This window comes from Bufo gargarizans, chromosome 5 (genome assembly GCF_014858855.1).
Source record: "Bufo gargarizans isolate SCDJY-AF-19 chromosome 5, ASM1485885v1, whole genome shotgun sequence".
Taxonomy (NCBI): Eukaryota; Metazoa; Chordata; class Amphibia; order Anura; family Bufonidae; genus Bufo; species Bufo gargarizans.
Window position 1 is genome coordinate 195,547,381 of NC_058084.1, and position 21,513 is coordinate 195,568,893.

Genomic DNA, 21,513 nt, shown 5'->3' on the forward strand with positions numbered 1-21,513 from the left:
TGCCACTGTCATCCAGCGGTAGTGTTTTGACCAACAATCCAGCTGTACTGGAATGGATGACTCACTCTTCAACATCATCAGGAATCACACAGCCATAAATCGGAAGGTTCCTCTGACACCATACTTAGTTTCCATGGCCCAGGAACAACCTTTATGCCCTCATCCGCCCTGCAATTGCCCCTTTATTTTGCTGCTTCTTCTGTTTGAGAAGTAATGCATGCTGCTGGCTCTGCTCTGCTTTTCAGCGAGGAGGAGCTTAGTGATGACAGTGAGCAGCTAAAGGCTAGCACAGACTTAGAGGAGAGGTGTGCTGCATCCTCCCTTAGACGTGCAACTAGTGATCATGACAGTTGGGTACGAGCACGTATTGGGAGTGGTCGGAGACATGGCCATGAGACTGGTGAGTGTGACATAAGTGATAAAAACACATTAGTGGATGATGATGTAGCCGATATCATCATCAGGGGGTGAAAGCGGCAGCAGGCCCATGGAATAGTAGCAGGGATGCAGCATGCCGATGAGCCAGCAGAATGAAAGCAGTGGGAGAACTGGAGCCAAAATTGCCCACGGTAGACCATCTGTAGAAACAACTAGCAGTGCACGGGTTCATAAAGGCTGCTGCAGGCAGTCAGCATGGAGTGTTGGGGGTAAAATGCCATAATCAGCAGTGAGGGAATTTTTTATCAAGTCGCCGGAGAACGTTAGCATGGTGGTATGCAGGATATGTGGACAGAAGGTGAAACACAGTCAGGGTGCTAATGTTGGTACCACAGCCCTGCTTCAACAGAGTGAGTGTCATAATAAAATGGCCTGGGAAAAGCATGGAGCTAATAGAGTGGTACAGCCTGATACAGTGAGCGCTGTACCTCCCAGTGGCCCCCATGCCTTCTCCAGCAGTCAGGGCTCCTCAGCAGAAGGACGCTGCTGTTCCTTCCCTTCGTCTATTGCTCCTGATGCTCCTGCTCCTTCTACTCTTCATCACGTGTTTTGTTAGCAACCAATCACCAAGGCGATTGCAAAGAGACAACAGTATGCATGCGCTCCCAACGGCTCAGAAGCTGAACATGCACCTGGCCAAGATGCTGGTACTATAGTTCCTCCCTTTCCATATTAAGGACCCTGAATATTTCAGAGAACTGATGGTCTGTGCCCACCTATGGGTGGAGTGTCCCAAGCCATTACTTCTCCCCCCAAAAAGCTGCACACATACAGTATGTTGTGCATAAGGTGGTCCAGTCTTTGAGCCTGTTGTTGTCTGGTACAGTTTATGCCAGCGATGACGTTTGGAGCTGTAACTATGGCTAAAGACAATATATGTTCTTTACAGCGCACTGGGTAAATGTGGTTCCAGTCCAGGCACACCAAAAACTTGACTAGGTTATGGCAATGCCACTTCCATGTTGTAATCATGGGATTTCTGCGTCAATGTTCTCCTGATTCTCCATGGTGTCCCCAACCGCCACTATAGGCACAGTTCTGAGTGGTCCTCCAGCATATTACCTATGCAAAGCACAGGGTTGTCATGCAGTTTGGCACCTGGTCAGCCTCAGCAAATGGAGTCACATCGGAAGGAAATTCTCCACCATCATCAGTAGAGATGAGCGAATTTTTCAAATTTTTCGCTTTGATATGAATTAATTTGCGGCGAATTATGTTAAAAAAACAGCTATTTTCAGGCTGCAGAGAGCCTTTATACTGATGTAGAACACTGTGCCTTGCCATAACACACATAGGAAGTCTGCTGTGGTAGCGAAATAATACTGTGAGTAAGTATGACATGCAGATGACAGGGATCACTCTTAGAATCACTGCATATTTTAATTATTTGGGCAGTCACGGGACCAAAACTAACCAAATAACTAAAGTATCAACTCAGCCTTACAGGTCGATGTTAGTGTCATGAGGAAGGATCGCTATTGTCCCTGATCCGAAACATGTAGACTGGAGTGTGACTGGCTTTTATCTGTACTGAAAAATAAAGGTAACATTTTAATCGAGCTGGACCCTTTTCTCTTTTTATTAGTGTCAAGAAGAGGTGCAGTCCTTTTACACCGTTGTCAGCTGATTCCACATAGATGTCTACAGAACCTGTTCTATTAAACGCTTATACAAGTAGAGCCCCCTTGAGAGTGGAGAGGATGTCAGCAGTAAGTTTGTGTTGACGTCACTGATTAATTTGCCTTTCCTCTGATCCGTCAGAAAAATAACCCACAAAAAACGGATCCTGTCTGTGGAGCATATGCCTTCACTCAGTCAGCATTTGGTCAATAATCCATCAGTATTGCTAATGCCCCCCAAAAAAGCAGATCTAAAACTGAGATGACACGTGAATGGAATATTTGCATGTCTTCTGTGTTTTATACCCACTCCTGCTTTTGGCTACCAAATCATAAGCCAATTCTGATAGGACCATACAGGCCTTATAGCTGTTGCACAGACAAGATCCATTGTGCGTCTCATTTTTCCTTCCTCCTGACAGATCAGAAGAAAGGTCAGATAAATAATTATGTCAGCCAGGTCGAAAGGCAAAATAGTGGCCCAGTCATGGAGTGGGGAAGGTGAGCATGAGAGGTCAACAGAGTGGACCTATGACATATTGATGAGGTGTAAGCAGCATGAGGAGACCACAGAGTGGCCCAATGACAGAGTGTGGAGGTGGTGGCAACAGCAGCAGCAGCATCAAGAGGATACCACTGAGTGGCAAGGTGACATAGTGTGGAGATGGCAGCAGAAGCAGGATGCCACAGAGTCGAAAGGTGACATAGTGGGAAGATGGAAATTGCAGCAGCATCAAGAGAACAGAGAGTGGCAAGGTGACATACAGGGCCGGCTCTATCATAAGGCAGCCCAAGCGGCTGCTTTAGGGCGAAGAGAAGGGGGGGTGGAAAACTATTAACTTGCACTTACCCCGCTGAGCCTGTGTGCTGAGCAGCCCTGCCGGCCGCCCCCTCACTGTCACAGTCACAGAGCGGCACGCAGCATTTTTTTTTTTATACCGGACTGTTAATTTACTTCCACGGGGGAGGGGGGCTATTGGCACCATGATACTGGCACATTAGGGGGCAGAGGGAGAGGATGGCACTATGATAGTGGCACGGCACATGGGGGGCATTAAATGGACATGAATCATGAGGGGCAGAAATGTGAAATGATGGGGGGGGCAAGAAATGGACATGAATCATGAGGGGCAGAAATGTAAAATGATGGGGGTGGAATAAATGGACATGAATCATGAGGGGCACCAAAATGTAGATTCGCTTGCACCAGCCCTGGTGACATAGTGTGGAGATGACAGCAGCACAAGCAGGATACCACAGAGTGGCAAGGTGATATAGTGTGGATATGGCAGTAGCAGCATCATCATAGCTTTTGCACAGACAGGATCTGTTGTGCGTCTCATTTTTCCTTCCTTCTGACAGATCAGAAGAAAGTTCAAATAAATTATGATGTCAACAAGACTGAAAGGCAAAATAGTGGCCCAGTCATGAAGTGGGGAGGGTGGAAACAGCATGAAAAATTCACACAGTGGACCTATGACATATTGATGAGGTGGCAACAGCATGAGGAGACCACAGAGCGGCCCAATGACAGAGTGTGGAGGTGGCAGCAACAGCAGCAGCATCAGGAGGATACCACTGAAAGGCAAGGTGACATAGTGTGGAGATGGCAGCAGCATCAGGAGACCACAGAGTGGCAAGGTGACATGGTGTGGAGATGGCAGTAGCAGCAAAAGTATCAGGAGACCACAGAGTGGCAAGGTGACATAGTGTGGTGATGGCAGCAGCAGCAGGAGGAAACCACAGAGCGGCAAGGTGACATAGTGTGCAGATGGCAGCAGCAGGAGGAGAATACTACTGAGTGGCAAAGTGACATAGTGTGGAGATGGCAGCAGCAGCATCAGGAGACCACAGAGTGGCAAGGTGACATGGTGTGGAGATGGTAGCAGCAGCAGCAGTATCTGGAGACCACAGAGTGGCAAGGTGACATAGTGTAGAGATGACAACAGCAGCAGCATCAGGAGGCCACAGAGTGGCAAGGTGACATAATGTGGAGATGGCAGCAGCAGCAGCAGAAGGAAACCACAGATTGTCAAGGTGACATAATGTGCAGATGGCAGCAGCAGGAGGAAACCACAGAGTGGCAAGGTGACATAGTGTTGACATTGCAGCAGCAGCAGCAGTAGGATACTACAGAGTGGCAAGGTGACATAGTGGGGAGATGGCAGCAGAAGCAGGAGGATACCACAGAGTGGCCAGGTGACATAGTGCGGATATGGCAGCAGCAGGAGGATGCCATAGAGTGGCAAGCTGACATAGTGTGGAGATGACAGCAGCAGCCGGAGACCACAGAGTGGCAAGGTGACATGGCATGGAGATGGCAGCAGTAGCAGCAGCATTAGGAGACCACAGAGTGGCAAGCTGACATAGTGTGCAGATGGCAGCAGCAGGAGGAAACCACAGAGTGGCAAGGCGACATAGTGTGGAGATTGCAGTAGTAGTAGGAAGATACCACAGAGTGGCAAGGTGACATAGTATGGAGATGGCAGCATCAGCAGGAGGATACCACAGAGTGGCAAGGTGACATAGTGTGGAGATGGCAGCAGCAGTAGCATCAATAGGCCACAGAGTGGCAAGGTGACATAGTGTGGAGGTAGCAGCAGCAGGAGGATTTCACAGAGTGGCAAGTTGACATTGCGGAGATGGCAGCAGCATCAGGAGACCATAGAGTGGCAAGGTGACATAATGTGGATATGGCAGCAGCATCAGGAGACCACAGAGTGGCAAGATAACATAGTGTGGAGATGGCAGCAGAAGCAGCAGCAGCAGCAGGAGGATACCACAGAGTGGCAAGGTGACATAGTGTGGATATGGCTGTAGCAGCAGCAGCATCAGGAGACCACAGAGTGGCAAGATGACATAATGTGGAGATGGCAGCAGGAGGAAAGCACAGAGTAGCAAGGTGACATAGTGCAGAGATGGCAGCAGCAGCAGGTGGATGCCACAGAGTGGCAAGGTGACATAGTGCAGAGATGGCAGCAGCAGGTAGATGCCACAGAGTGGCAAGGTGACATAGTGCAGAGATGGCAGCAGCAGGTGAATGCCACAGAGGGGCAAGGTGACATAGTGTGGAGATGGCAGCAGCAGCATCAGTAGACCACAGAGTGGCAATGTGACATAATGTGAATATTGCAGCAGCAACAGGAGGATACCACACCGTAGCAAGGTGACATAGTGTTGAAATGGCAGCAGCAGCATCAGGAGACCACAGAGTGGCAAGGTGATATAGTGTGGAGATGGCAGCAGCAGGAGGATACCACAGAGTAGCAAGGTGACATTTTGTGAAGATGGCAGCAGCAGCAGGAGGATGCCACAGGGTGGCAAGCTGACATAGTGTGCAGATGGCAGCAGCAGGAGGAAACCACAGAGTGGCAAGGCGACATAGTGTGGAGATTGCAGTAGTAGCAGGAGGATACCACAGAGTGGCAAGGTGACATAGTATGGAGATGGCAGCATCAGCAGGAGGATACCACAGAGTGGCAAGGTGACATAGTGTGGAGATGGCAGCAGCATTAGGAGACAACAGAGTGGCAAGATGACATAATGTTAATATGGCGGCAGCAGCAGGAGTATACCACACAGTAGCAAGGTGACATAGTGTGGTGATGGCAGTAGTAGTAGGAGGATACCACAGAGTGGCAGGGTGGCATAGTGGGGAGATGGCAGCAGCAGCATCAATAGACCACAGAGTGGCAAGGTGACATAGTGTGGTGGTAGCAGCAGCAGTAGGAGGATTCCACAGAGTGGCAAGTTGACATTGTGCAGATGGCAGCAGCATCAGGAGACCATAGAGTGGCAAGGTGACATAATGTAGATATGGCAGCAGCATCAGGAGACCACAGAGTGGCAAGGTAACATAGTGTGGAGATGGCAGCAGAAGCAGCAGCAGGAGGATACCACAGAGTGGCAAGGTGACATAGTGTGGACATGGCTGTAGCAGTAGCAGCATCAGGAGACCACAGAGTGGCAAGATGACATAATGTGGAGATGGCAGCAGGAGGAAAGCACAGAGTAGCAAGGTGACATAGTGCAGAGATGGCAACAGCAGCAGGTGGATTCCACAGAGTGGCAAGGTGACATAGTGCGGAGATGGCAGCAGCAGGTGGATGCCACAGAGTGGCAAGGTGACATAGTGTGGAGATAGCAGCAGTAGCAGCATCAGGAGACCACAGAGTGGCAAGGTGACATAGTGTGGAGATAGCAGCAGCAGCTGCATCAGGAGACCACAAAGTGAACCGGTATCAGAGTGGAGCAGTGGGTTGCAATACCAGTACCCGCTGACGAAGGTGGGTAAAAGAAGGAGCACTTCGCATCAGATGTTTGGCATCAGGCAGGTTGCAGCATCAGAGTAGTAGCTGAGGTAGGTAGTCAGAAGAAACCGGTCTCTTTTTTCAAAGAGTTGGTGTGGCACCAAGGATGATCTAGTCTGATGCATCAGAAATTGGTGGTTGGAAATCCTGGCTGATCCGCACCTGATTCATCTTGACAAAAGTCAGTCTCTCCACTCTTTTGGATGGACAGGCAAGTTCTCCTTGGTAAAACTACGGCCCCTGCCACACTAAATACCCACTCTGGCCAGGCAGGACAGCTTTTTCAGTGGAAGCTCTGCTAGTTGCAGCCACAAATCCAGTTTGGCTACCAAGTAGTCCATCAGATCTTCAATGTGGGGTGGCAGGGTGCTTTCAAAGTATGCCACCACCTGCTGGTTCAGGTCCTGCTCCAGGTCTACCTGCTGCTGCTGGTGAGTAGATTCTTCACTATGCAGGTGAAGAAAGCTACTCATCAGCGACTGTAGACTTAGGCTGCTTCTGATGGAGCTAGTACTGCTCCTGCCACCCCACCCCACCCCTCCCCAGCAGCCATGGCAGGGGAACCTGAGCGCAGAGGGCCTTCCTGGTTCGACCTGCCAGAGGATGGGCAATGGCACAGATAGGCAGCGGCCAACTGGCTACATAGGATGTCTCTTTAGTAGTTCAGTTTGTCCTCCTCTCGGTGCGTGTAAAAAAGGCCCCCATTCTGGACCGGTAGCGATGGTCCAACAAGGTGGACAGCCAGAAGTCATCCTCTGCCGAATGGTGACAATTCGGCTGTCACTACATAAGCAAGTGAGCATGCATCGGGCCATTTGTGCAAGTGACTCGGAGGGACTCCCTGCCTCTATATCCACTGCATACTGCCAGGGTGTGTCCGGGTCCTCTGTCTCGTGTTGCCCATCGCCTTGTAGCTCCTCTGGCTGACCCTGCTCCTCCTGTCCTGTCAGATGAGTAGAAAAACCACCCATTTCTCTACACATTGCCTGTGCTCTAATGTCCTCCTCCCCCTCCTCCTCCTTTTCCAGTTCAGCCTCAACAGAGCTCCTGTGGCCGTGAGATATAGGCAACACATCTCCTGTCCCCTGAACAGCCATTGTTACCAGCATCTGTTTCAGGACATGAAGCAGTGGAATTACGTTATTCATCCTGTAGTCCTGACGACTGACAAATACAGTGGAGTCCTCAAAGGGCCTGAGCAAACGGCAGGTGTCATGCATTAGCTGCCACTGGCTGAAATCGAAGTTACACAGTGGAGTACTCCTATCCGCTTGCATCATCAAGAAATCCTTGAGGGCCTTTCTCTGTTCATTCGTTCGGTCCAACACATGGAGAGTGGAATTCCAATGGGTTAAAACATAGCATATCAGCCTATGTTGGGGGATGCAGTTCTGCCGCTGCAGCTCAAGGAGGGTGTGCTTTGCGGTGTACAAGTGGCTGAAGTGCATACAAAGTTTCCTGGCCATTTTTAGGATGTCTTGCAGATGGGTGGAAGACTTCAAAAACCGCTTGACAACCGCATTGAACACGTGTGCCATGCAGGTTGCCCATCGCCTCTTGCCATGCAGGTTGCCCATTGTCTCTTGACCAACGGCGTGAGAACATGCAGGCGTAAGCGGCGTCACTTGGCAAAGTTGCTGGTGTGGCTGTGCAGGAACCACATTCACCCAGGGGGCCGTAAATGACATGTATTGTCCCTGACCGTAGTTACAGCTCCACATGTTGGCGCTGCCGTACACTTTGGCAGACACCAACAGGGTCAAAGACTGGCCCACCTTCTGTTCTATATGTTTGTGCAGGGTACTGGTACTGCCTTTTTTGCAAAGAAATGATGGTTTGGGACTATCCACCTCGGCTTGTCACAAGCCATCAGTTCTCTGAAAGGTGCGGAGTCCACTACTTGGAAAGGGAGGGACGGAAGCACCAGCAACTTGGACAGGAGCACGTTCAGCTTCTGCGCCGTTGGATGCGTGCACGCATACTGTTGTCTCTTGGCCATAACTTCGGTGATTGATTGCTGACAGAATGACTGACGAGGAGTAGGAGTATCTAAACCAGCAGATGATGGAAACGACAGACAGCTCCCTTCGGCTGAGGTGGTGAAGCCTTGACTGGCTGAAACCGGGTGCGTGCCACTGGGTAATGCAGCAGTAGCTGCGGAAAGCTGGACCACCACATCGGAGCCACGGTTCTCCCAGGCCACTTTATGGTGACGCTGTTGATGAAGGTCAGTGGTGCCAACATTGGCACCCTGGCCACGCTTCACCTTCTGTCCACATATTCTACAAATGGCCATGTTGACCTCCTCCGGCGGCTTCACAAAAAACTGCCACACGCCGAGTACCTGATTTTCCCCCCAACACTACTCACTGGCTGACTGCTACCGCCACTGCTTCTGTGAACCTGTGCACCGCTCCTTTTCAGGCAGGTAGGCTGCTGCAAAGCAGGTGGTCTACTCCTGCCCGTTTGGCTCCTGACCTCCCACTACTGCCACCCTGCTGACTCCCAGCCATGTTAGCGCCTTGCTGGCTCAGCTACTGCCTGACAGGCAAGCTGTCACCCTCTTCTCCTGATGATGACGAAGCCCCTTCTTCACCTGGCTCCCAAGTGCGATCGGCTTCATCATCATCGAGTAGTGTCTGCATGTCACTGATGTCCTCCTCAACAGTCTCTGACCGCTCATCTCACAAGCTCCCGCGCCAATCTCCTCATCACTGCTTGCCCGCCTAGTGGAGGAAGTGGCGGATGTCTCCTCCAGATCTTGGCTGGGCAGTAACTGCTGATTGTCCTCTAGAAGCTCTTCCTCGCTGTACAGTTGAGCTGAGCCCACAGTAGGGGTGGGCGATATGGCCTAAAATCTATATGGCGATATAATTTGAAGCATGTGCGATATGCGATATATATTGCAATATATAATTTTCTTCTGTATGTATACAAAAAATACAAATTACAAAACTATTCAAGAAATGTTTAATATGTATATTGTGTAACAGTAACAGATCTTTTTCCAAACAATGTAAAGATAAAGACTAAGTGTTAGTAAAACACAAATTTGTTGAAAATAAAGTGAAAAATGTAAAAATAAAATAAAAATTACATTACTTCCTCCTGTCCTGATTACTTATTTATATTGCACAAAAACAAAAAGCTGCACATATTTCTGGTTTCTATTCCGTTAAAGGGAACCTGTCATCAACTTTATGCTGCCCATACTACCGGCAGCATAAAGTAGAGACAGGTGAGTTGATTTCATCGGTCTGTTTCATCGGTAATTTGTTGCTGAGAACCAGCTTCGCAATCATTGCAGACTGGGCCTGGAAAAGAGTCCCGGCCACCTGAGAAGAGTCATGGTTATTCATGGATTCCTGCTTGCTCTCCCTGCCCACCTGCTGATGACTGACAGTCTTCTATCTAGTTTTCTCCGTTTTTTTCTAGGAGAGAACTGCCAACCATGAGCACATGGGCGGGAGAGCAGGAGATTATGAATAACCATGACTCTTCTCAAGTAGATTTGACCCATTTCAAGGCCTGGGCTGCAATGATTGTGATGCTGGTTCTCGGCAACCACTTACTTTTAGCACATGAGTGACACACTGCTGAAATCAGCATTTCTGTCACTATTTTATACTGCCCTCAGTGAGGTCTGCATAAAGCTGATGACAGGTTCCATTTAAATATACAACAAATTGCAAACTTGCAAATCAATATGTAGTGCAAATATAAACATGACTGAACATCAGTGTTTATGCTCCTTGCGTGCAGTGATTAAACTTCTTGCACATCAGACAAGGTTTATCGCCAGAAACACAAGTTTGTCCACAGTCTCGGGCTTCAGTGCAGATCGGTGGAATGTTACTATATTGCCACTGGTACTGAATGCCCTTTCTGAGGGGGCACTTGTGGCAGGAATGCAAAGGTATTTCTTAGCTAGGCTTGCCACCCTGGGAAAATTAGCCTGGTGCAGCCTCCACCACACCAGTGAGTCAGCTTCTCCTTCTACATCCAGTGCCTGCAGGAAACTCTTAAGCTCAATTTCAATCACTTCTCTGTCAGTGAGGGCAGCTGGGCCAGGCTGAGCGGATGACTTTTTGAAAAAGCTGCCCAGACATTGTTTACTCCTATTGGGTTCTCTCTGTGCTTCTCCATCAGCTTCTGTGCTTGTGTGTGATGGTGGTGACTCTGTGGCAGACACAGCTTGCGTCTCTAGCAGTTTCTGAATTTCTGCTGCTGCTTTTGTGAAGATGAAGTCTCTTCGGTCATCTGCTATATATGATGATCTGAAGCGAGGGTCGACCAAGGAGACCATATCCAAGAGGTCATCAGTTGCAGGGTCTGAGTACTTCTTATTTAAATACTTGAGGATGGCTCTCTTTCTGTCCTTCGTCAGGTCTGTGTCAATGTCATCATCATCTAGAGGAAAAACTGTGGTGTTTAGAAGGTCGAGCACAGGTTTGACATACAACATACTCACATACTCTTCTCCAGACAGAGCATCTGCGAACTCCAACAGAGGATTGAGGGTCTTGTTCATAGATTCTAACACATCAATGTCCTGCCAAATTGGTACCATGTGCCTGCTTTTCCGGTCTGCTTACAGGGACCTGTGCTATGGCCTTCTATTGTTCAAGCACCCACTGAATCATCTTCTGTTGAGACCCCCATCTTGTTGGTGTTTCAGTGTTTCAGTGATGAGGCAGTGAGGAGGCAGGTTTAGCTCAGCCTGGGCATTAGCCATTTCTCTGTTCCTTTTCCAAGTGTAAGAAAAGGCACTCACTATTGCATGTTCAACACGGGTGTCTTTCACACTTCTCTCTAGCACAGTAAACAACCCCTGCATACTGTTACACTAGTCTAGGACTAAAAGATTATGTAGGGTGTTAACAGTTAGTTGTCTGCAAGCGTGTGTGTCAGACCTACAGCGTCTACTCTGCCAACATCTGCCAGTGCCACTCATATCTGGTGTCACAGTAGCTTGCATTTAAAAAAATAAAATATTTTTTTTTGACTGTAATATAATAGCAGTTAGTTGTCTGCAAGCATGTGTGTCAGGCCTACAGCGTCTACTCAGCCAACTTCTGCCAGTGCACAGTACCACCAGTGCCATATCTGGTGTCACAGTTGGACCGACTATACGAACAGAGAAAGGCCATAAACGATTTCTTGATGATCCAAGCGGACAGGAATACTCCCCTGTGTAACTTCGATGTCAGCCAATGGCAGCTCATGCGTGACACCTGCCATTTTCTAAGGCCCTTTGAAGAGGCCACGTTATTTATCAGTCATCAAGACTACGGGACAAACAACGTCATTCCATTGCTTCATGTCCTGGAACAGATGCTGGTAAATCTGGCTGATCAGGGGACTGGAGACGTGGCACCTAGATTTCACAGCCACATGAGCCCTGTGGGGCTGATCTCAAGGAGGAGTAGCACATTGGAGCACAAGCAATGTGTAGCGAAATAGGTGGTTTTTCTACACAGGTGACAGGAGAGGAGGAGCAGGAGCAGCCAGAGGAGGCAGAGGACCCAAACAGACCGTGGCAGTATGCAGTGGAGATGGAGGCAGGGAGTCCCTACGAGTCACTTGCACAAATGACATCATGTATGCTCACTTGCTTGCGTAGTGACAGCCGAATTGTCAACATTTGGCAGAGGGATGACTTCTGGCTCTCCATCTTGTTTGACCCACGCTAACAGGTACAAAATGGGAGCCTTTTTTTACACCCACTGAGAGGGAGGACAAACTGAGCTACTATAGGTATATCCTATGTAGTAAGTTGGCCGCTGCCTATCTGCACCAATGTCCATCCTCTCGCAGGTCTGAACGGGGGGCCTTCTGCAATCACCTTCCTCTGCCATGGCTGCTGTGGCAGGGTGGGGGGTAGGAGCAGTACCAGCTCCATCAGCAGCAACTTGAGTCTAGAGTTGCTAATGAGCAGCTTTCTTCACCCGCCTAGTGAAGAAACTACTCAACAGCAGCAATAGCAGCAGCTAAACCTGGAGCAGAACACGAACCAGCAGGTGGTGGCATACTTGGACAGCACCCTGCCACCCCACATTGAAGATCCTACTGGGCAGCCAAACTGGACTTGTGGCTGCAACTGTCAGAGTTTGCCCTGGAAAAGTTGTCCTACCCAGCCAGTAGTGTGGCATCAGAGTGAGTGTTTAGTGCAGCGGGGGCCATAATTACCCTCAAAAAAGTTTGCCTGTCCACCAAAAATGTGGAGAGACTGACCTTTGTCAAGATGAATCAGGCGTGGATTATCCAGGATTTCTACCCACCGATGCGTGATGCATCAGACTAGATCATCCATAGTGCCACACCAACACTTTGACAAAAGAGACCAGTTTCTTCTGGCTATCAGCCTCAGCTACTATTCTGATGCTTCCACCCGCCTGATGCCACATATCTGATGCCAAGTGCTCCTTCTTTCACCCACCATCTGTCATGATCAGTGTGGGGGCCTGAAAACTAGGTCAGAAACAGGTCGCCTCCTAAACAACCCTAATCCGGGCCCTAACTACCTATAAACATGAATAGACCTTGAAGGTAGGAATATTCATATGTTGTGAACCCACACCCTTATATCCCTATAAGGCCCTGAAATAAGGTTAGAACCAGAGACAAACCATTCCTCCCCAGAGGGACGAATGGAAGTCTCTGTCTCAGGCCCAGATACGAATAACAGGGAATATAACAAACACAAAACAATAAGAACAGACAAGACTTATCTGAAAGTAGAAAACTAGCAACTCCAGAAGTACCACAGAGTACAACCGACCAGCTAGTTAAGGCTACTTTCACACTTGCGTTCAGAGCGGAACCGTCTGAGACGGATCCGCTCATATAATGCAGACGGTGGATCCATTCAGAACGGATCCGTCTGCATTATATTGTAAAAAAAAAGTGTGAAAGTAGCCTGAACGGATCCGTCCAGACTTTACATTGAAAGTCAATGGGGGACGGATCTGTTTGAAGATTGAGCCATATTGTGTCATCTTCAAACGGATCCGTCCCCATTGACTTACATTGTAAGTCTGGACGGATCCGCTTGCCTCCGCACGGCTAGGCAGACACCCGAACTGCAAGCAGCGTTCAGGTGTCCGCCTGCTGAGCGGACCGGAGGCCAAACGCTGCCAGACTGATGCATTCTGAGCAGATCCGCGTCCACTCAGAATGCATTAGGGCTGGACGGATGGGTTCGGGGCTGCTTGTGAGCCCCTTCAAATGGAGCTCACAAGCGGACACCCGAACGCTAGTGTGAAAGTAGCCTAAAAGGCAGGAAAAAAATCTATAAACCACACCTCCAAAAGTGAGAAGCTGCTGCAACACGCCAGACCTGTAGGGTATAGCGAAGTGAGGTCACGGTTATGGGCAATCGAGGGTTACTCACTGTATTGGAGAACCCTGGGCAGGCGCGTGGCAGTGAAGGAGAGGTAGACACGGTTCCTCTGGGGCACACTCTGTACGTAGGGACCAGGCCTGATGGTGGGTGAGGTGTCCTGGATGTTACAGGTATTTTGAGTGCCTGTGGCAAGGTCCCTGTTGGATTTGTGACGCCAGTGCCTTTGGACGGTGGCACACCGGTTGGTAGTTGGAATGATGGAGGTACACAAGTAGAACAGTGAACCAAACGTAATTTTACTGAACAATCCAACTTTGTACAGCAGGTGGTAATACAGTCTTTCAATCACAGTTCCACAAGTAGGCTTATTCACAGAATGGCAGGCAATATTTATGCAAGATACGCAGAGGGTAACTTCACAAGCACTCAGCAGCAGGTTGTACCTTTCCTCAGAATCAATGTACACTGTCCTTTCTAGAACTCCTGCTCTGGCTATATATCCCAAGGCCCAGATGCCTAAAGGGTGGCTTAAATCCTTGGTTACTATCTTCCTCAGGTATTAGATTCTTGCTTTCCTTTCTATTTGCATCTGCCCATCAGGGTTACTTAGCTTACCCTGGAGTTTCCTCACTTGGCTGGTGATTGACTGTGGGTTTCTCCCAGGAGGTTGGATCCTGCAACTGGGGTGTCTTCAGAGCTAACTAAGGCTCTCTTGGTATCAGGCAGGCTGGATCTTCTCACTAGCCTCCTGGACATCACTAGCAGCCAGGACTATCAAGCTGCATGTCAGGAGCAGGCTTTCTAGCCTCTGTCTTCTCAGACTCCGGACTCTGCACACACTGCACTGCACACTCCCTCTCCCTGTCTGGGCCTGGACATTTATACTAGGGGCTCCCTATCTCCCTCTAGTGTCTGGGATGTCTAACTACACCCAACTAGGCCTGCTATTGCATCATACAGGGGAACATTGCATATAACAACACATTAACACATACATTAAATACACAATTAAATATAACATTTCTGTTCCTTGTGAGTAGGAGTAACGCGTATGCAACAATGGTCTACAATAGACCTTGAATCCCTATAGGGGTCCCTAACAAATTTTTTTTTTTTTTTTTTTTTTTTTTAATTATACTTTATTATTATTTGACAATACACACTACAAAAAAAGAGAGAAATGAATGTTTAAAATTTTCAGTGTCACAGTGTTATATGGGATTTTATCGGAGTGGTTTACTTGGCAGTTCTCAGGATGTGATTGCATGCACAATAGTTTAATAGGAACCCTTAATAGGGTACACCTCATCCCACCATTTGATGTGGGATGATATTGACGCTGGCAGTTTATAGGCAGATTCCTTGGCAGTGGGTACTGCGGAACGCTGATGTGAATATAACTCCTGCCTCACTTTCTTTACTCAGTGGTCCCTATATACAAGGTTACCAACCAGCCAACAATGTTGCTAATCTCGTATTTGTAGCTGTTTGTATGCACCGCGGAGCTCTCAGTAAATCAACAGTTTTCCTTACCACTATCTGCCCTCCTCACTAAACTCTGCTGACACTGCACTGCGTCCTCTATTACTGACTCATTGGATGGCCGCTGCAATCTACATCCCTATAGCCTCACACTCTCTCCTTATCTATTCAGCTGCTAACTGCAGCATATTAGTGGCAGTTTCCCTGACACTGTTCACTGTATTAAAACGTCGCCCTATACCACCCCTCCCGACATGTTTCGCCACCAGCTGTGGCTTCGTCAGGGGATGCGGGGTATATGAGCGCGCGCGCTTCATAAGACCTTCTTATAAACTTAAACAGATCCCGCCCATCTATCAAAGCCATCCCCGACGACCAATCCCAGACGCCTCCTCCGTCGGCTCTTCCGCTTTCCGGTCAAGTCAATCCACTGACGCAATATCCTATGCGTCTCCCTCTAACTCCTCGTCATCTCCACTTCCTGGTAACTACGGCATCAGGTATGAATGGAGAAACGCCTACGATCTCACTGAGATGGATGTATTCGTCACTTGCCTCCACCCCCCTTTTTGTTTGTAAATACTCCCCCTGCCTCCACGATCTATTTTAACCCATTCATAGCCTCCATTAAAAGTCTCCCAGCTGTTATAGTCCATCCTCACTATGTATGATCATATACTACTTACATGAACTTAAAATAGCGTTTGTAATCCAGGATGACTAACATGAGGCTATAAAATTGATTATATGATCAACAGTATTTAGTACATCCACCATACTTTACACTATTCATGGTAAGAGTTATATCCTTGTATCAAGATTGCCGATAGATGACATATCCACCATACTTTATACCATAAAACGGTATGTGCCGCAGGGAAGTTGCGACTCAATCAGGTGGCTTATTGTTTGACTAAAATGTCCTAATATAGTCCATCCACTGCACTTAATATTTTTCCTAAAGGTAACACTTATAGTCGGTTTCTTCTCCATGATGTATATATATATAGGTGGAGATAAAAACTGGATATATACTGGAGGAGGGGGAGAGGGGGATTTGATTTGACTATCCTATGATTATATGGCGGTAATTTCTGTAATTGAACTAAGGTCTATATGGAACATTTCTTCTGATTTGGTATTATTAGTATATAATTTCTTTCACTTTTATATTTCTTTTACTTGTCACTTTTGCGCTGTGTTGGATTTAAATGAAGGCCGTATAAGAGAAACCCTCATTTAGGCCACCTGGACTCAGGGTCTGCAATCTGTGTATCCATCTAGCCTCTTCCTGTAGGAGTTTTGTATCTAGATTGCCTCTCCTCGGTCCCAAAGTTTTCTTCTCAAGTCCCCAAAATTTGAGGACCTCCAGGTTTCCACCATGGGCATAAGTTATATGCCTATATAATGACGTGTCTTTTCCCGTGTTTATGGCACTGATGTGACCAGATATTCTACGCCTCAATTCCTGTGTGGTCTTACCCACATATAATTTGGGACAATTACATGAGGCGATATAAATAATACCACTGCTCCGGCAGTTGAAGAACTCTCTGATCACATAGTCACGTCCATCTATAGGATTTTTGAATTTTTTCACTTTGGGCAGGTATTTACAAAAGGTGCATCCTCCACAGGGAAATGAACCAATAATGCTGGATTTTAACCAACTCGCATTTGTTATTTGTCTTTCAGGAAGGAAACTATGGACAAGCTTGTCCCTGATGTTTGGGCCTCTCCTATATGTGACACTGGGATAAGGTGGCAGAACAGCTCTTAGTTGGTCATCGCTGGTAAGTACCTTCCAATGTTTCTTTAAGATCTTCATCACCTTTTGATTGCCACAATCATAGGTCCCTATGCATCTAATCCTTTTATCTCTTCCCTCTTTATCCTGATTGGCCTTGTAGTTTCCCGATATTAATTCATCCCTATCCATGCCCTTTGCACGATTGAATGCCTTTTTTAGGCATTTGCTTGGGTAACCCCTGCTCCTAAAACGTTTGAAGAGCTCATCAGCCTCTTTCTTGAAAGCCTCTTCCGTGGTGCAGTTCCGTCTGGCTCTCAAGTACTGCCCCACTGGTATTCCTTTTTTCAAGGCCACTGGATGCCAGCTGGTCCAGTGGAGAAGGCTATTAGTTGAAGTAGGTTTTCGATATATCTGTGTTAGGATTTGCCCATCCACATTTTTCTGGATCAAAAGGTCAAGAAAGCATATCTGGTTGGGATGAATTTCAAAGGTAAAATGCATACCTATTTGGTTCTTGTTTAACCTGTCAACAAAAGTGACAAACTCCTCTTCCGTCCCCTCCCAAAACAACAAAACATCGTCGATAAATCGACCCCAAAATAAAATGTGATTGGTGAATAGTGACATGCTGTCCGTGAAGACAAGAGTGTCTTCCCACCACCCTAAAAACAAATTCGCAAAAGTCGGTGCACACGGGGTCCCCATCGCGGTACCCTTCATCTGTTGGTAGAAGGTACCGTTGCAGAGGAAATAGTTATGAGTTAAGATGAATCTTAACAGTGATAAAATAAATAAACTGTGCTCGTGAAAATTAGTGCTCTTTGTGTCCAAAAAGTATTTGATAGCCTGGATGCCTAGCTCATGATCTATATTACTATAGAGAGCTTCCACATCCAAGCTTGCCAGGAATGTGGATGAAGATAAAGAAATTCCCCTAATTCTTGTTAGTACATCTGTCGTATCTTTGATGTATGAGGGGAGAGAAGACACAAAAGGCCTCAATAGCTCATCCACATATTCACTGGCAGGTTGGCTAAGAGAGTCATTACCCGAAACTATCGGGCGCCCAGGTATCGGGTGCTTCCTCTTATGCACTTTTGGCAGTGCATAGAAGGTTGGAATTGTGGGGCTCTTATTGTATAAAAAATCCAATTCGTCTTTGGATATGAGATTATTTCTTCTTGCGGTTCCCAAGATATCTTTAAGATCTTCCAGATATCTCTTAGTGGGATTTTCTTGTAGGATCTGATACACTTCTTTATCCCCCAACAGTCTGTTCACCATACCCTCATAGTCATCCCTGTTCAGGATAACTATGTTACCCCCCTTGTCACTTGGTTTTACTATTATATCTTTATTGGCTCCTAGTTCGTCCAGAGACACAAGTTCTTCCTTAGTTAAATTCCCAGGGATAACTTCCCTGTTTATTCTCACTTTATTGATGTCTTGAGACACCAGCTGTACAAAAGTGTCAATCTTTTGGAACTGTGAGAAGGGGGGGGGGGGTCCACTTGGATCTTGGCTTGAGACCTGTTAATGGGGGTGTAATTTCTACACTATAGCCCTCACTTTCCAAATATAGGCTCTCCAGTATATCCAACGCTTCTTGCTCTTTTTGGATAAGTTTTCCAGTCTCTGTGTTTGTACTGGAAAACTGCTTGTGCAGTGCCAATTTGCGTGCAAAAAGATTAATGTCCTTTATCCAACTAAATTTATCAAAATTAGGTACCGGCGTGAATGTTAGTCCCTTTAATAATAAGGTGACTTGTGTTTCTGTGAGAGACTGTGACGAAAGATTTATAATTTGGGTCGATTCTATATTTCCACTCGGGACTATTTTATGTTGTACCCCCACTTGTCCCTGTCCTTGGATTGGACATTGCTCTGCCCTAAAAAAAGGGGGGCTATGGGTGGTGTACCAAACAAATTTGGTTGCCCAGATGCAATTAGGCCTTGAGTTTGTGGTATAACCACACTTGTACCACTCATGCTTGCATGTTGGGGCACTGATGATGTAGTTTCCAGAGGGGTCATTGTGGTAGAGGGTGTCTTGGACCTCACTGAGGCCACTTGATCTGCCTTGTTCTGAACTCCTGTGTTTGCATTGGAAAATGCAAAGCCACCCAAAAAAACGCGCACACCAATTTACCCTTGTGTAGTGCCCACCCCTAACTAGTGGGACACTACACTGCTAATTATGGGAAAGGTAGTTTTCCAACAAGCAACACCTGAAGCAAGGGATGTGGCATTCACCAAAACACAGACACAATTAGTAGACCCGGCGAACATAGCTTGTTCGCGTTCGCCGCGGCGGGCGAACATATTCGATGTTCAGTCCGCTCCCTATTCATCATCATTAAATAAACTTTGACCCTGTACCTCAAAGTCAGCAGACACATTCCAGCCAATCAGCAGCTGACCCTCCCAGACCCTCCCACCTCCTGGACAGCATCCATTTTAGGCCTCTTTCACACTTGCGTTGTCCGGATCCGGCGTGTACTCCACTTACACGCCGGATCCGGAAAAACGCAAGTGAACTGAAAGCATTTGAAGACGGATCCGTCTTCAAAATGCTTTCAGTGTTACTATGGCAGCCAGGACGCTAATAAAGTCTTGGTTGCCATAGTAGTAGTGGGTAGCGGGGGAGCGGTATACTTACCGTCCGTGCGGCTCCCGGGGCGCTCCAGAATGACGTCAGAGCGCCCCATGCGCATGGATGACGTGCCATGCAATCACGTGATCCATGCGCTTGGGGCGCCCTGACGTCACTCTGGAGCGCCCCCGGGAGCCTCACGGACGGTAAGTATGCTGCTCCCCCGCTCCCCACTACACTTTACCATGGCTGCCAGGACTTTAGCGTCCCGGCAGCCATGGTAACCATTGAGAAAAAGCTAAACGTCGGATCCGGCAATGCGCAAAAACGACGTTTAGCTTAAGGCCGGATCCGGATCAATGCCTTTCAATGGGCATTCATTCCGGATCCAGCCTTGTGGCAAGTCTTCAGGATTTTTGGCCGGAGCAAAAAGCGCAGCATACTGCAGTATTTTCTCCGGCCAAAAAACGTTCCGGTTCGGAACTGAAGACATCCTGATGCATCCTGAATAGAGTTGAGCGAACACCTGGATGTTCGGGTTCGAGAAGTTCGGCCGAACATCCCGGAAATGTTCGGGTTCGGGATCCGAACCCGATCCGAACTTCGTCCCGAACCCGAACCCCATTGAAGTCAATGGGGACCCGAACTTTTCGGCACTAAAAAGGCTGTAAAACAGCCCAGGAAAGAGCTAGAGGGCTGCAAAAGGCAGCAACATGTAGGTAAATCCCCTGCAAACAAATGTGGATAGGGAAATTAATTAAAATAAAAATTAAATAAATAAAAATTAACCAAAATCAATTGGAGAGAGGTTCCATAGCAGAGAATCTGGCGTCCCGTCACCCACCACTGGAACAGTCCATTCTCAGATATTTAGGCCCCGGCACCCAGGCAGAGGAGAGAGGTCCCGTAACAGAGAATCTGTCTTCATGTCAGCAGAGAATTAGTCTGCATGTCATAGCAGAGAATGAGGCTTCACGTCAGCCACCACTGCAACAGTCCATTGGCATATATTTAGGCCCAGCACCCAGGCAGAGGAGGGAGGTCCCGTAACAGAGAATCTGTCTTCATGTCAGCAGAGAATTAGTCTGCATGTCATAGCAGAGAATGAGGCTTCACGTCAGCCACCACTGCAACAGTCCATTGGCATATATTTAGGCCCAGCACACACACAGGCAGAGGAGAGAGGTCCCGTAACAGAGAATCTGGCTTCATGTCAGCAGAGAATCAGTCTGCATGTCATAGCAGAGAATGAGGCTTCACGTCAGCCACCACTGCAACAGTCCATTGGCATATATTTAGGCCCAGCACACACACAGGCAGAGGAGAGAGGTCCCGTAACAGAGAATCTGGCTTCATGTCAGCAGAGAATCAGTCTGCATGTCATAGCAGAGAATGAGGCTTCACGTCAGCCACCACTGCAACAGTCCATTGGCATATATTTAGGCCCAGCACACACACAGGCAGAGGAGAGAGGTCCCGAAACAGAGAATCTGTATTCATGTCAGCAGAGAATCAGTCTGCATGTCATAGCAGAGAATCAGGCTTCACGTCAGCCACCACTGCAACAGTCCATTGGCATATATTTAGGCCCAGCACCCAGGCAGAGGAGGGAGGTCCCGTAACAGAGAATCTGTCTTCATGTCAGCAGAGAATTAGTCTGCATGTCATAGCAGAGAATGAGGCTTCACGTCAGCCACCACTGCAACAGTCCATTGGCATATATTTAGGCCCAGCACCCAGGCAGAGGAGGGAGGTCCCGTAACAGAGAATCTGTCTTCATGTCAGCAGAGAATTAGTCTGCATGTCATAGCAGAGAATGAGGCTTCACGTCAGCCACCACTGCAACAGTCCATTGGCATATATTTAGGCCCAGCACACACACAGGCAGAGGAGAGAGGTCCCGTAACAGAGAATCTGGCTTCATGTCAGCAGAGAATCAGTCTGCATGTCATAGCAGAGAATGAGGCTTCACGTCA

The 21,513-nt window shown here is 47.9% G+C and overlaps 1 long non-coding RNA gene across 1 annotated transcript in view; it reads left to right on the forward strand.

Moving 5' to 3' along the window:
- LOC122938637 overlaps nt 1-21,513 on the forward strand; it is a 113,231-nt gene that overhangs the window by 12,548 nt on the left and 79,170 nt on the right. Inside the window, exon 3 of the long non-coding RNA XR_006390043.1 lies at nt 16,890-16,987. This is a non-coding gene — a long non-coding RNA (uncharacterized LOC122938637). The remainder of the gene's footprint in view (nt 1-16,889; nt 16,988-21,513) is intronic.